The following is a 12256-nucleotide window of genomic DNA, read 5'->3' as shown; positions in this document are numbered from 1 at the left end:
TATTCCAGAACATTTTTGTTATAGCTGGTTACCAAAGTTGCCTTTCTTTCTTGTTTATAATAAAACAATGGGTTTTATGAATTTAATTTTTAAGCAGGGCTCCAAACTTACTCCAAACTTACTTACTATCAAAAAGTTTAAAATAATTCAAAAGAAAATATAAAATATTTAAGAATTGTAAGAGCTGCAGGGGTATAGAAAAGTTGGCTTGCTGAATTTCTTCGTTCTTTGGAACAATCGTTCACTAGTTCAACTGAAAAGTTATGTGAACAGTGCACCCGCACACGACTAAGCTTTCTTGGGAAAAAGTAATGGGAAAAATATGGTCGGCTGTCAGCTGGCTATAAAAAGAGCGTAAGTTTAAGTTATTTTGATTGTAGTCAGTCTTTCTCTATTATAAATTTGGTCAGTGCAATTATTCCGACACTGGAGTAGCTTGTAGATTTATCTTCAAAACTCTTAAAATATATTTCTTCACAATCAATTGTTGAAATAACATTACATACTTATATTAGCTTATCAATTCTGGTAGCTAAAACTTTATAGGCTTATTACACCCAAAAAACATGTTTTTTTAAGCATAAACTTATTTAAAATAATCTTGCTAATTTAATAGCTATCTTCGGGCGGAGCCGAAGTTGATATACCCTTGCAGAATATTCTGTAAATTATTTTTATACCCTTGCAGAGGGTATTATAATTTTGGTCAAAAGTGTGCAACGCAGTGAAGGAGACATCTCCGACCCTATAAAGTATATATATTCTTGATCAGGATCACCTCCTGAGTTGATATAGCCATGTCCGTCTGTCCGTCTGTCCGTCTGTCTGTCCGTCTGTCTGTTTCTACGCGAACTAGTCTCTCAGTTTTAAAGATATCGAATTCAAACTTTGCACACACCCTTCTTTCCTTTGCACGCAGTATATAAGTCGGAACGGCCGGGATCGGCCGGCTATATCCTATAGCTGCCATATAACTGATTGATCGGAAATGCCATAACTTTGGTGTTTGTCAAGTTAGGAAGTTGGGATTTTCTATGGGTTTTATATTTGGCCAATCAATCCGACATACCAAATTTCATAAGGATCGGCCGACTATATCCTATAGCTGCCATATAACTGAACGATTGGAAATGCCATAACTTTGGTGTTTTTAAAGTTAGGAAGTTGGGATTTTTTATGAGTATTAAGAATGCATCATATGAATAATTTTGGAGAATATAATTTACAGAGTATTCTGCAAGGGTATATCAACTTCGGCTCCGCCCGAAGTTAGCTTTCCTTTCTTGTCTCCAAAATTATTCGTACGATGCATTCTTAATACTCATAACTAAATAACTTCCTAACTTTATAAACACCAAAGTTATATGGCGGCTGTAGGATATAGTCGGCCGATAGGTAGGATTGATTGGCCAAATATAAAACCTAGCTTCCTAACTTTAAAAACACCAAAGTTGTGGCATTTTCAATCGTTCAGTTATATGACAGCTATAGGATATAGTCGGCCGATCCTTAAAAAATTTGGTAGGTCGGATTGATTGGCCGAAAATAAAACCTATAGAAAATCCCAACTTCCTAACTTTACAAACATCAAAGTTATGGCATTTCCGCTCAATCAGTTATATGGCGTTGTACTCTTCGTGAATGAGTACTACATTTGTCCTTTTGCAGATGAGTGCAGTCAAAAATTGACACCACTGAAGACATGGTAAATAAAATAATGTTCCTTCATTCCAATATTAATAACTTAAATATAGATTCTTTAATAACATAAAATAATTTTTATAAATAGTTTTAAATAAAATATTAATAATTTATAAATTCTGGATTTAATAAATACATGAAACCACCATAGACTAAGAATCTATATAGAGGTTTCATTTGCTCTGCCCGCGCTCTCGAGTGACTTTGCCAGTGATGCCACGTAGGGGAAAAACGGAAAAAAAGAGAGAGTTATTCATTTGTTCCAGGGCTTACTGCACCCTCAGGTCAGTATGTGTAGCTTGTGGAAACTGCCACGGCTCCGAACCCTGCCCTGCCAACAAGGAAGACTCTCTCACTAAAAAGTGTGTAAACTGCCAAGGAAACCACACAGCTAACTACAGAGGCTGTCCAGTCTACAAGGCGATGAAAAGTCGGATGCAACGAGCAACAACGGCACGCTCCCTGAACACACAAAACACTTACATGAGATCACAAACGACACCGGAAGTTTTCTTCGCAAAAGCAGCCAGATCATCATTTGGCCCTTCAATTACCACCAACGGAATTTCTTACGCCAGTGCTCTAAGATCAGGCACAGCTCACATAGAGCCGAAAGTTGATAACATCCAGCAGGCCATGGGACAGCCACAAAGTAACATGGAATCTATGATGATTACTTTGCAACAAAATATGATGGAATTTATGTCCTTCATGAAAACCACCATGCAAACCCTTATGCAAAACCAAAATATCTTACTTCAAATGCTTGCAGCTCAGCAGTCCAAATAAACCATGCCTAGCCTTCGAATAACTCTGTGGAACGCCAACGGTGTTTCACGGCATAAACCTGAAATAACTCAATTTCTGAACGAAAACCACATCGACGTTATGTTGCTGGCAGAAACGCATCTCACCAGCAAATATAACTTTCAAATACGGGGATACACGTTCTATGGCACAGATCATCCAGATGGTAAAGCGCATGGCGGCACTGGAATCTTAATAAGAGACCGCGTCAAACACCACTTTCACCAACGGTTTGCTAAAAATCATCTGCAAGCTACATCGATAAAATTACAGTTGGGCAACTGCAACCTTGCCATTGCCGCTGTCTACTGCCCACCCCGCTTTACAGTCTCCGAAGACCAATTCATGGACTTCTACAATTCGCTTGGAGAGCGATTCATAGCAGCAGGAGATTACAACGCCAAGCACACGCACTGGGGATCCCGCCTTGTGACCCCCAAAGGAAGGCAACTATATAATGCACTCATTAAAACATGCAACAAACTGGACTACGTTTCACCAGGCAGCCCTACATACTGGCCTACAGATCCTAGAAAACTACCTGATTTAATTGATTTTGCTGTGACAAAAAACATCTCTCGCAATTTAATATCTGCAAAATCGCTTTTGGATCTATCATCGGACCACTCACCAGTGCTAATAACTCTTCATCAAAGCCCTGAATTAATCGAGCACCCTCACAGGCTGACGTCGCATCGAACCAACTGGCTGAAGTTCAAAAAGTACGTAAGTTCCCACATTGAACTAACTCCACAGCTCAACATCAAGGAGGACATCGACTGCTACGCCGATGCCCTGGAGTCTGTACTCGTCGCAGCAGCCAAAGTCTCAACACCGCAAGGGAGGGATGGGCACACACACCAACACAAAACTAACCATGAAATCGAACAGCTTGTTCTGGAGAAAAGACGTTTGAGACGTACTTGGCAAACCAGCAGATCGCCATCCTCAAAACAAAGTCTTAAAGAAGCTGGTCGCAGACTTACCAGGGCTCTAAGGCAAGAAGAAGAAAAAGCACAACGCCAGTACATTGAGAAACTTTCACCCACCAGCACTAAGCATCCCTTGTGGAGGGCCCACCCAAAACTAAGTGCGCCGGCCGAAACAGTAATCCCCATAAGAGACTCTTCAGGCAGCTGGGCCAGAAGCGACAAAGACAGAGCTTGTACATTTGCTTTACACCTTCGAAATGTTTTTCAGCCAAACCCTGCAACTAATTCATTCGCACTACCGTCGCCGTCAATTCGAATTGAATCTGAGACGGAGCCAATTCTGTTTCAACCAAATGAAATTGCAAAAGTAATCAGCGAGCAATTGAAACCAAAAAAGGCCCCAGGCGGTGATCAAATAACTCCCAAAATGTTAATCGAACTACCAAACTGTGCAGTTGAGGTTATTTGTAAACTCTTCAACGGGATTACACGACTTGGCTATTTCCCAAAAAAATGGAAAAAATCGGTAATCATAATGATCCCAAAGCCAGGGAAAGATCACACAATACCAGCTTCGTATAGACCGATAAGTTTACTCTCGTGTCTGTCAAAACTGTTCGAAAAATGCCTTCTGACGCGCATCATTCCATATCTGAAAGAGCACAACGTTATTCCAGCACATCAATTTGGCTTTCGAGAAAGCCATGGAACAATAGAGCAAGTCAACAGATTAACAACAGAAATAAGGACTGCATTCGAGCTTCGGGAATACTGCAGTGCGGTATTCCTTGACGTTGCACAGGCTTTCGACCGAGTCTGGCTTGATGGCCTTATCCATAAAATCAGAACGATCCTGCCAGGAAACACTCACAGGATACTGGAATCGTACCTTTACAACAGAGCCTTCGCCGTGAGATGCAACACCACAACATCCGATAACTACGCTATAGAGGCTGGAGTTCCCCAAGGTAGCGCCCTTGGTCCAACTCTATTTCTCCTCTACACCGCAGATATTCCCACGAACGAGCGGCTAACTACTTCTACATTCGCAGACGATACCGCGATCATAAGTCGGTCCAAATGCCCAACTCAGGCAACAGCACTACTAGCTGATCATCTCGTTGTAGTGGAGAGGTGGTTATCAGACTGGCGTATAAAAATAAATGCGCAAAAGTGTAAACACATAACGTTTACTCTTAACAGACAAACGTGTCCCCCGCTAACCCTGAATAACACGCCACTTCCACAAGCTGACGATGTAACGTACCTTGGCATCCACCTAGACAGGAGACTTACATGGCGGAGACATATCGAAGCTAAGAAAATTCACCTAAAACTAAAATCAAACAGTCTCCATTGGCTTTTAAACGCGCGCTCCCCCTCTGCCTGGACTTCAAGGTCCTGCTCTACAATTCAACGCTTAAGCCAGTCTGGACCTACGGCTCCCAATTGTGGGGAAACGCGAGCAGCAGCAACATCGACATTATTCAGCGAGCACAATCAAAAATCCTGAGAACTATCACTGGGGCACCTTGGTATGTTCGGAACGACAGCATCCACAGAGATCTTGGCATTCTACCCGTAAAAGATGAAATATCAAAACAAAAAGCGTCCTACCACACCAAGCTAACTTCTCATCCAAACCAGCTCGCCAGGGGCCTAGCCAGGGCTTCCATCCGGACCCGATTGCAACGCAATGACCTTCCAGCTCAGCAATAGTTATTAGAGCCCCTAAATTTTCGCGCCAGTCACCTTGACTGTCAGATAGCTTTTTAATTTAAGATTCTATATACTTATTGTTAGTCTCAATTCAGAGAAGATCCAATAAATAAAATGCAAATGTTAAAAAAAAAAAAAAAAAAATTCATTTGTTCGGATCGAGCTTGAATCGATGCCCATGGTGAATTCTTATTGCTGCACTGGTCGCTCTTATTCCTAAGGATAGGGGCGAGAATTCCCCATACAATTGCTTGTGCTTCGCACATGTTAGAAGTGGTGAGAAACCGAAGTTAGAAGAAGTTAGCTTCGAACATAGCTCTCAGCAGAGCTTTGGCAGAGGCCCGGGCAGAGCAAATGAAACCTCTATATAGTTTCTAACTCTATGAAACCACTAACCATACAACATATAGACTGGTCATTTCATACAACCATAGAGTAAGAATCTATATAGAGGTTTCATTTGCTCTGCCCGCGCCTTCGAGTGACTTTGCCAGTGATGTCACGTAGGGGAAAAACTGATAAAAAAAAAGTTTTTCATTTGTTCGATCGAACTGGAATCGAGTCCCGCGGTGAGTTTCTGCAGCTGCACTGGTCGCTCTTATTCATAAGCATTGGTGCGAGAACTCCCCATACTATTGCTTGTGCCTCGCACATGTTGAGTGTGGTGAGAAACCGAAGCTAGCTTCGAACATGGCTCTCAGCAGAGCTTTGGCAGAGGTGCGGGCATGGCAAATCAAACCTCTATATAGTTTCTTACTCTATGCTCATACCCAGATATACTGTGCAGAAAAAAGTGGGCCCACTTCTAGAAAGGCCTCTAGGCAAAGAAATCGAAATTTAGTCGATATGTAATAACTGCAAGGGAATATAAGCTTCGGTTTGCCGAAGTTGGCTTCCTTTCTTGATTTTTTATGAATTCAATTTTATTGTTTGCATTATTGGAAGACGACGGTTTTTTTATTCTTTACGCCCTTAAAAAGGGCTAACTGGCACCAGCCCGAATTGTACGCAAATTCTGGCTGAATCATTGCATGTTTGATTTGAAAAAAATATATATATTTCGATTTTTGAAACGGTTAGTCAAACATTTTTAACTCATCCAGACGCTTTAGTGTACATTTCAAGCTCTCTAGGGTTTTAGTGTTTTCTTCAAACATGAGCTGGACCTTATGCCTGGCGAATGCCTCATTGTGGAAGTTTTTCAACGAGTTGTCCTCCGAATCTACTCCGATCATGCTCATCAGCGGGAAAAAGCCAAAGGCTACAAAAAAACCGTAGGCCTCGCGTTCCCGGATTTCATCCATGACGCCCTCATATTTGGGCAGCGGCTTGACCCATGGCAGGTGCTCTAGCTTGTCCACTAGAATCTTGTAGTATATGTCGATAAGCTCTTGCCGCCTGTCACGTAGAACGTCCAGCTCCAAGCTAGTGTTCAAAAAGTAGTTTATGTCAAAGCCCAAACTGCCGTGGAAACACAGCTGAAAATCAATCTGTATAAGGGATTATATCTGTATATATCTGTCAATCTGATATTCCAAAAAACTTATACTTACAATTTTTACCTCCTGCACGTTGTAGTGAACATCGTACTTGAAAAATATGTTGTTCACCCAAAGGTCGCCATGATTAAGGACATTATGCTGTCCGCAAAGCGGGTACACTGCCTTCAGGACGCGCTCTGTAAAGTGTTCATGGTAATGGTACAGCTTCGTGGTAATCGAACCAAACCCCTCACAATCACCCAATAGGGCGGCTAGCTTTAGGAGTTGGGTCCCAAAAAGAAGTTTGAAAGGCTCCGACTTAATGGCATCCATGTGGAGAAGGCCGAAGGGATATCGATCCACTATTGTCTCTGGTTCCCGGTCGGCCATCACCATATTAAGGGCATGATACTCGGCCAACTTCCGCATGACCATAGACGCGTGTTCGAAGTCCAGTCCCAATTGACGGCATTTCAACTGGTACCCCTTGGAGCAAAAGGTCCTCAAAGACGATGGTCTGCTCCGGTTGAGTGGTAGAATAGTAGTGCCTTTTAAAAGGAAATGACTTTTTGAGTGAAGCAATGTTATAATTTTGGATTCACGCACTTGGCAGCTAACGTCCAAGGACTGGAAGCATCTTGCGCCCCCCACATAAGCGCCTCCAACTTCGGCTTGATATTTGTATAGAAAATGGTCTCTTTGTTGTATATATTCAGGCGGGCCAGAATGGCCTGCTTCTCGTCCGGCAATGACTTAACAATTAACGACGTTTCCAGGACGCAGTTATTGGCATTGCGATACCTAATGATGGCTCGGTATATGTTGCTGCAGTAGTTCTCTCCGCCACGCGTCAGATTAATCAGCTGCACCCCGAGGACCTGCAGATTGATCTGCTGCAAACCATGCTCCAGAGTGCGCCTGAAGAACTGCGGAGTAAGATAAAGTGGAGGATTGTCCGCTGGGTCTGACATCATGATTCAATGTGCCATTGCCATTGTACTCATTGTCGTCTTTTTATGAAAAATCTCGGAGGGGTTGCCGATGTTTTCTGTTTTCTAATTGATCTTAATAAATAGTGCACTCAATAAATAGTGCACTTCTCAATTGACTTAATGGATGTGCATTTTCTACTGTGACAGAGGTCTAATGATGAAAGAACCTACGCGATTTGAAGATGTCCAAACGAAGCTGATCGTTAATTGATAAGATTGACAATTTTTATACCCTTGCAGAGGGTATTATAATTTTGGTCAAAAGTGTGCAACGCAGTGAAGGAGACATCTCCGACCCTATAAAGTATATATATTCTTGATCAGGATCACCTCCTGAGTTGATATAGCCATGTCCGTCTGTCCGTCTGTCTGTCCGTCTGTCTGTTTCTACGCGAACCAGTCTCTCAGTTTTAAAGATATCGAATTGAAACTTTGCACACACCCTTCTTTCCTTTGCACGCAGTATATAAGTCGGAACGGCCGGGATCGGCCGACTATATCCTATAGCTGCCATATAACTGATTGATCGGAAATGCCATAACTCTGCTGTTTGTTAAGTTAGGAAGTTGGGACTTTCTATGGGTTTTATATTTGGCCAATCAATCCGACGTACCAAATTTCATAAGGATCGGCCGACTATATCCTATAGCTGCTATATAACTGATTGATCGGAAATGCCATAACTTTGGTGTTTGTTAAGTTAGAAAGTTGGGATTCTCTATGGGTTTTATTTTTGCCCAATCAATCCGACTTATCAAATTTCATAAGGATCGGCCGACTATATCCTATAGCTGCCATATAACTGATTGATCGGAAATGAAATAACTTTGGTGTTTGTAAAGTTAGAAAGTTGGGATTTCCTATGGGTTTTATTTTTGGCCAATTAATCCGACCTACCAAATTTCATATAGATCGGCCGACTATATCCTGTAACTGCCATATAACTGAACGATTGGAAATGCCATAACTTTGGTGTTTTTAAAGTTAGGAAGGTGGGATTTTTTATAAGTATTAAGAATGCATCATATGAATAGTTTTAAAGAATATAATTTGCAGAATATTCTGCAAGGGTATTTCAACTTCGGCTCCGCCCGAAGTTAGCTTTCCTTTCTTGTTAAATATGAAATATATAAATGTAAGCCATATGAATTGTATTGATTTTAATGTCCCAACCAGAAACCAATAACGTAAGATATACGCATAAAGTTCTAGATGTTTTTTACGATTGAAAAACTTTTGAATTTTATAAATATTAACAAAATGGCTTTATATTCCAGAACATTTTTGTTATAGCTGGTTACCAAAGTTGCCTTTCTTTCTTGTTTATAATAAAACAATGGGTTTTATCAATTTAATTTTTAAGCAGGGCTCCAAACTAACTTTATCAAAAAGTTTAAAATAATTCAAAAGAAAATATAAAATATTTAAGAATTGTAAGAGCTGCAGGGGTATAGAAAAGTTGGCTTGCTGAATTTCTTCGTTCTTTGGAACAATCGTTCACTAGTTCAACTGAAAAGTTATGTGAACAGTGCACCCGCACACGACTAAGCTTTCTTGGGAAAAAGTAATGGGAAAAATATGGTCGGCTGTCAGCTGGCTATAAAAAGAGCGTAAGTTCAAGTTATTTTGATTGTAGTCAGTCTTTCTCTATTATAAATTTGGTCAGTGCAATTATTCCGACACTGGAGTAGCTTGTAGATTTATCTTCAAAACTCTTAATATATATTTCTTCACAATCAATTGTTGACATAACATTACATACTTATATTAGGTTATCAATTCTGGTAGCTAAAACTTTATAGGCTTATTACACCCAGAGAACATGTTTTTTCAAGCATAAACTTATTTAAAATAAACTTGCTAATTTAAAAGCTATCTTCGGGCGGAGCCGAAGTTGATATACCCTTGCAGAATATTCTGTAAATTATATTCTCCAAAATTATTCATATGATGCATTCTTAATACTCATAACTAAATAACTTCCTAACTTTATAAACACCAAAGTTATATGGCGGCTGTAGGATATAGTCGGCCGATAGGTAGGATTGATTGGCCAAATATAAAACCGATAAAAAACTTTAGTTTCCTAACTTCAGCTTCGTCAGCTATAGGATATAGTCGGCCGATCCTTAAAAAAGTTGGTAGGTCGGATTGATTGGCCGAAAATAAAACCCATCCTAACTTTACAAACATCAAAGTTCTAGCTTTTCCGATCAATCAGTTATATGGCGGCTATAGGATATAGTTGGCTGATCTTTATGAAATTTGGCCAAAAATAAAACCCACAGAAAATCCCATAGAAAATTTCAACTTCCTAACTTTAAAAACGCCAAAGTTATGGCATTTCCGATCAATCAGTTATATGGCGCCTATAGCACATAGTCGACCGATCCCGGCTGTTCCGACTTATATACAGCGCACAAAGGAACGAAGGGTGTGTGCAAAGTTTCAATTTGATATCTTTAAAACTGAGAGACTAGTTCGCGTAGAAATAGACAGACGGACAGGACGCAATCCTGATCAATCCTGATCATATATACTTTATAGGGTCGTAGATGTCTCCTTCACTGCGTTGAACACTTTTGACCAAAATTATAATACCCTCTGCAAGGGTATAAAACAACATATGTCTGACAAAAACAATGTTGTATATAAAATAGCTTTAAAACTGAGTGACCAGTTTGCGTAGAAAGGGACGGACGGACAGGCGGCTAAATCGACTCTCCTGGTGATGCTGATCAAGAATATATATAATTTATATATATATTGACTGAAATTATAATACACTTTGCAAGGGTATAAAAACTCGATTATCATAACATAGATCACATTTTAAATTAAGTCACCAAGCAAATATACAAAAAGCAGCACTTATGGCCCACTGTAAGATCAGCAGTCACTCTCCAAATTTTGAAGCAGCGCGGTATGGGGTCCAGGACCACAATAATTAGCAGAAGTCCAATTTACAATGTCACGTTTCAGAAATTCTGATAAAGTGCGCTTCTGTTAAGTTAACAGCTGTTAAATCAGATGTTTTAGATGTATGCCTAGTGTTTTAGATATTCGACTTATTCATTCCAGTTTTAAAGTATTAATACTTAATACTTGTGCTGTCCTTGTACTTAAGTGGAGTTAAAGTGAGTTGCCTAAAATGCTTTTTTTAATTAGAAAACTAACTTTTAAGTAGAGCAACAGAGTGAGTCTAGCGGAGTCCAATTCTTAACATTTGTAGAGTATTAAATTCTTGTTAAAATGTATATTGTTAGAATCGCCACTTATAGCCACTTTTTCCGAAATTTATTTTTTTCAAGAGTTCATCAGAATTAAGCCTGCTCCGGTAGTACTGTCAATCAGCTGGGTTTGTTGACAAACAGTTAAAATTCAAAAGATACTTTAAAATATATTATCAACTACCTTGGCAAGACAAGTATCCTGCTGTACAAAGAAATTAAAAAACAATTCAATTTAAATTTAACAGTTTTTATACCCTTGCAGAGGGTATTATAATTTTGGTCAGAAGTTTGTAACACAGTGAAGGAGACGTTTCCGACCCCATAAAGTATATATATTGTTCATCAGGATCAATAGGAGAGTCGATATAGCCATGTCTGTCTGTCCGTCCGTCGGTCTGTCCGTCCGTCTGTTCCAATACCGTTTGCGAGCTCAGTTTAGAAGATAGCGATCTGAAACTTTCACAGTCGTCCTAAAACAAATGTACGCAGATCATGTTTGAAAACCGCCCGGATCGGATGTCTATATCCTATAGCTCCCATAGGAACAATCTGATATAATTTGCAAGAATAGAAAATATTTCGCACAGTGTAAAACCTATTGACATGAATCTTTCCAAATCGTATTTTTTTATGCATACTTTGATCAGGGTGAAAGCGATATAAGCATGTCCGTCTGTCTGTCTGTCCGTCTGTCTGTTTCTACGCGAACTTGTCTCTCAGTTTTGAAGATATCGAATTGAAACTTTGCAGACACCCTTCTTTCCTTTGCACGCAGTATATAAGTCGGAACGGCCGGGATCGGCCGACTATATCCTATAGCTGCCATATAACTGAACGATCGGAAATGCCATGACTTTTGTGTTTGTAAAGATAGGCAGTTGGTATTTTCTATGGATTCCTAAGGATTGGTGAGAGAACTCCCCATACTATTGCTTCTGCCTCGATGGGCAGAGGTGCGGGCAGAGCAAATGAAACCTCTATATAGATTCTTACTCTATGCTCTAGACTTTATGGCAAGGTGAGCATCGTGCGCAAAGGTCCTTTCGGAAAGCGAAAATCCGGTAAAAAGCCTGAAAAAAACGGCGTCAGTGTGGGCACAGGGTGTGTCGTGTCAGAAATGGAAGGAAGCCTCGAATCAATCAGCGTGAGCACAGGGTTTGCGTTGTTTGCAGAAGCGGAGAGTGAGCGAAGTGTATCAATATTTTTTAACTATTATATTCAATTAAACTAGCTGTACCCGGCGCGACTTCGTTCGCTTAAAATTAGTTTTGAGTACGGTTGTCAAGACTTTCCCATTTCCACACCACCCCTGAGGTAGAGAAATTTGCGCGTTTTTTTTAATGTGTGTTGTTTACACAGAGGTTTTAAAGTAATCATATTAATTAACATTA

At 40.2% G+C, this 12256-nt stretch overlaps 1 pseudogene; it reads right to left on the bottom strand.

Annotated features, from left to right (window-relative positions):
- Positions 1-6235: 6235 nt before the first annotated feature.
- On the bottom strand, positions 6236-7611 carry LOC123037910 (annotated as a pseudogene).
- Positions 7612-12256: the final 4645 nt, after the last annotated feature.

Source organism: Drosophila rhopaloa, unplaced genomic scaffold (genome assembly GCF_018152115.1).
Source record: "Drosophila rhopaloa isolate 14029-0021.01 unplaced genomic scaffold, ASM1815211v1 contig_218, whole genome shotgun sequence".
Classification (NCBI taxonomy): domain Eukaryota; kingdom Metazoa; phylum Arthropoda; class Insecta; order Diptera; family Drosophilidae; genus Drosophila; species Drosophila rhopaloa.
This window is presented reverse-complemented; position numbering and strand designations above follow the sequence as displayed.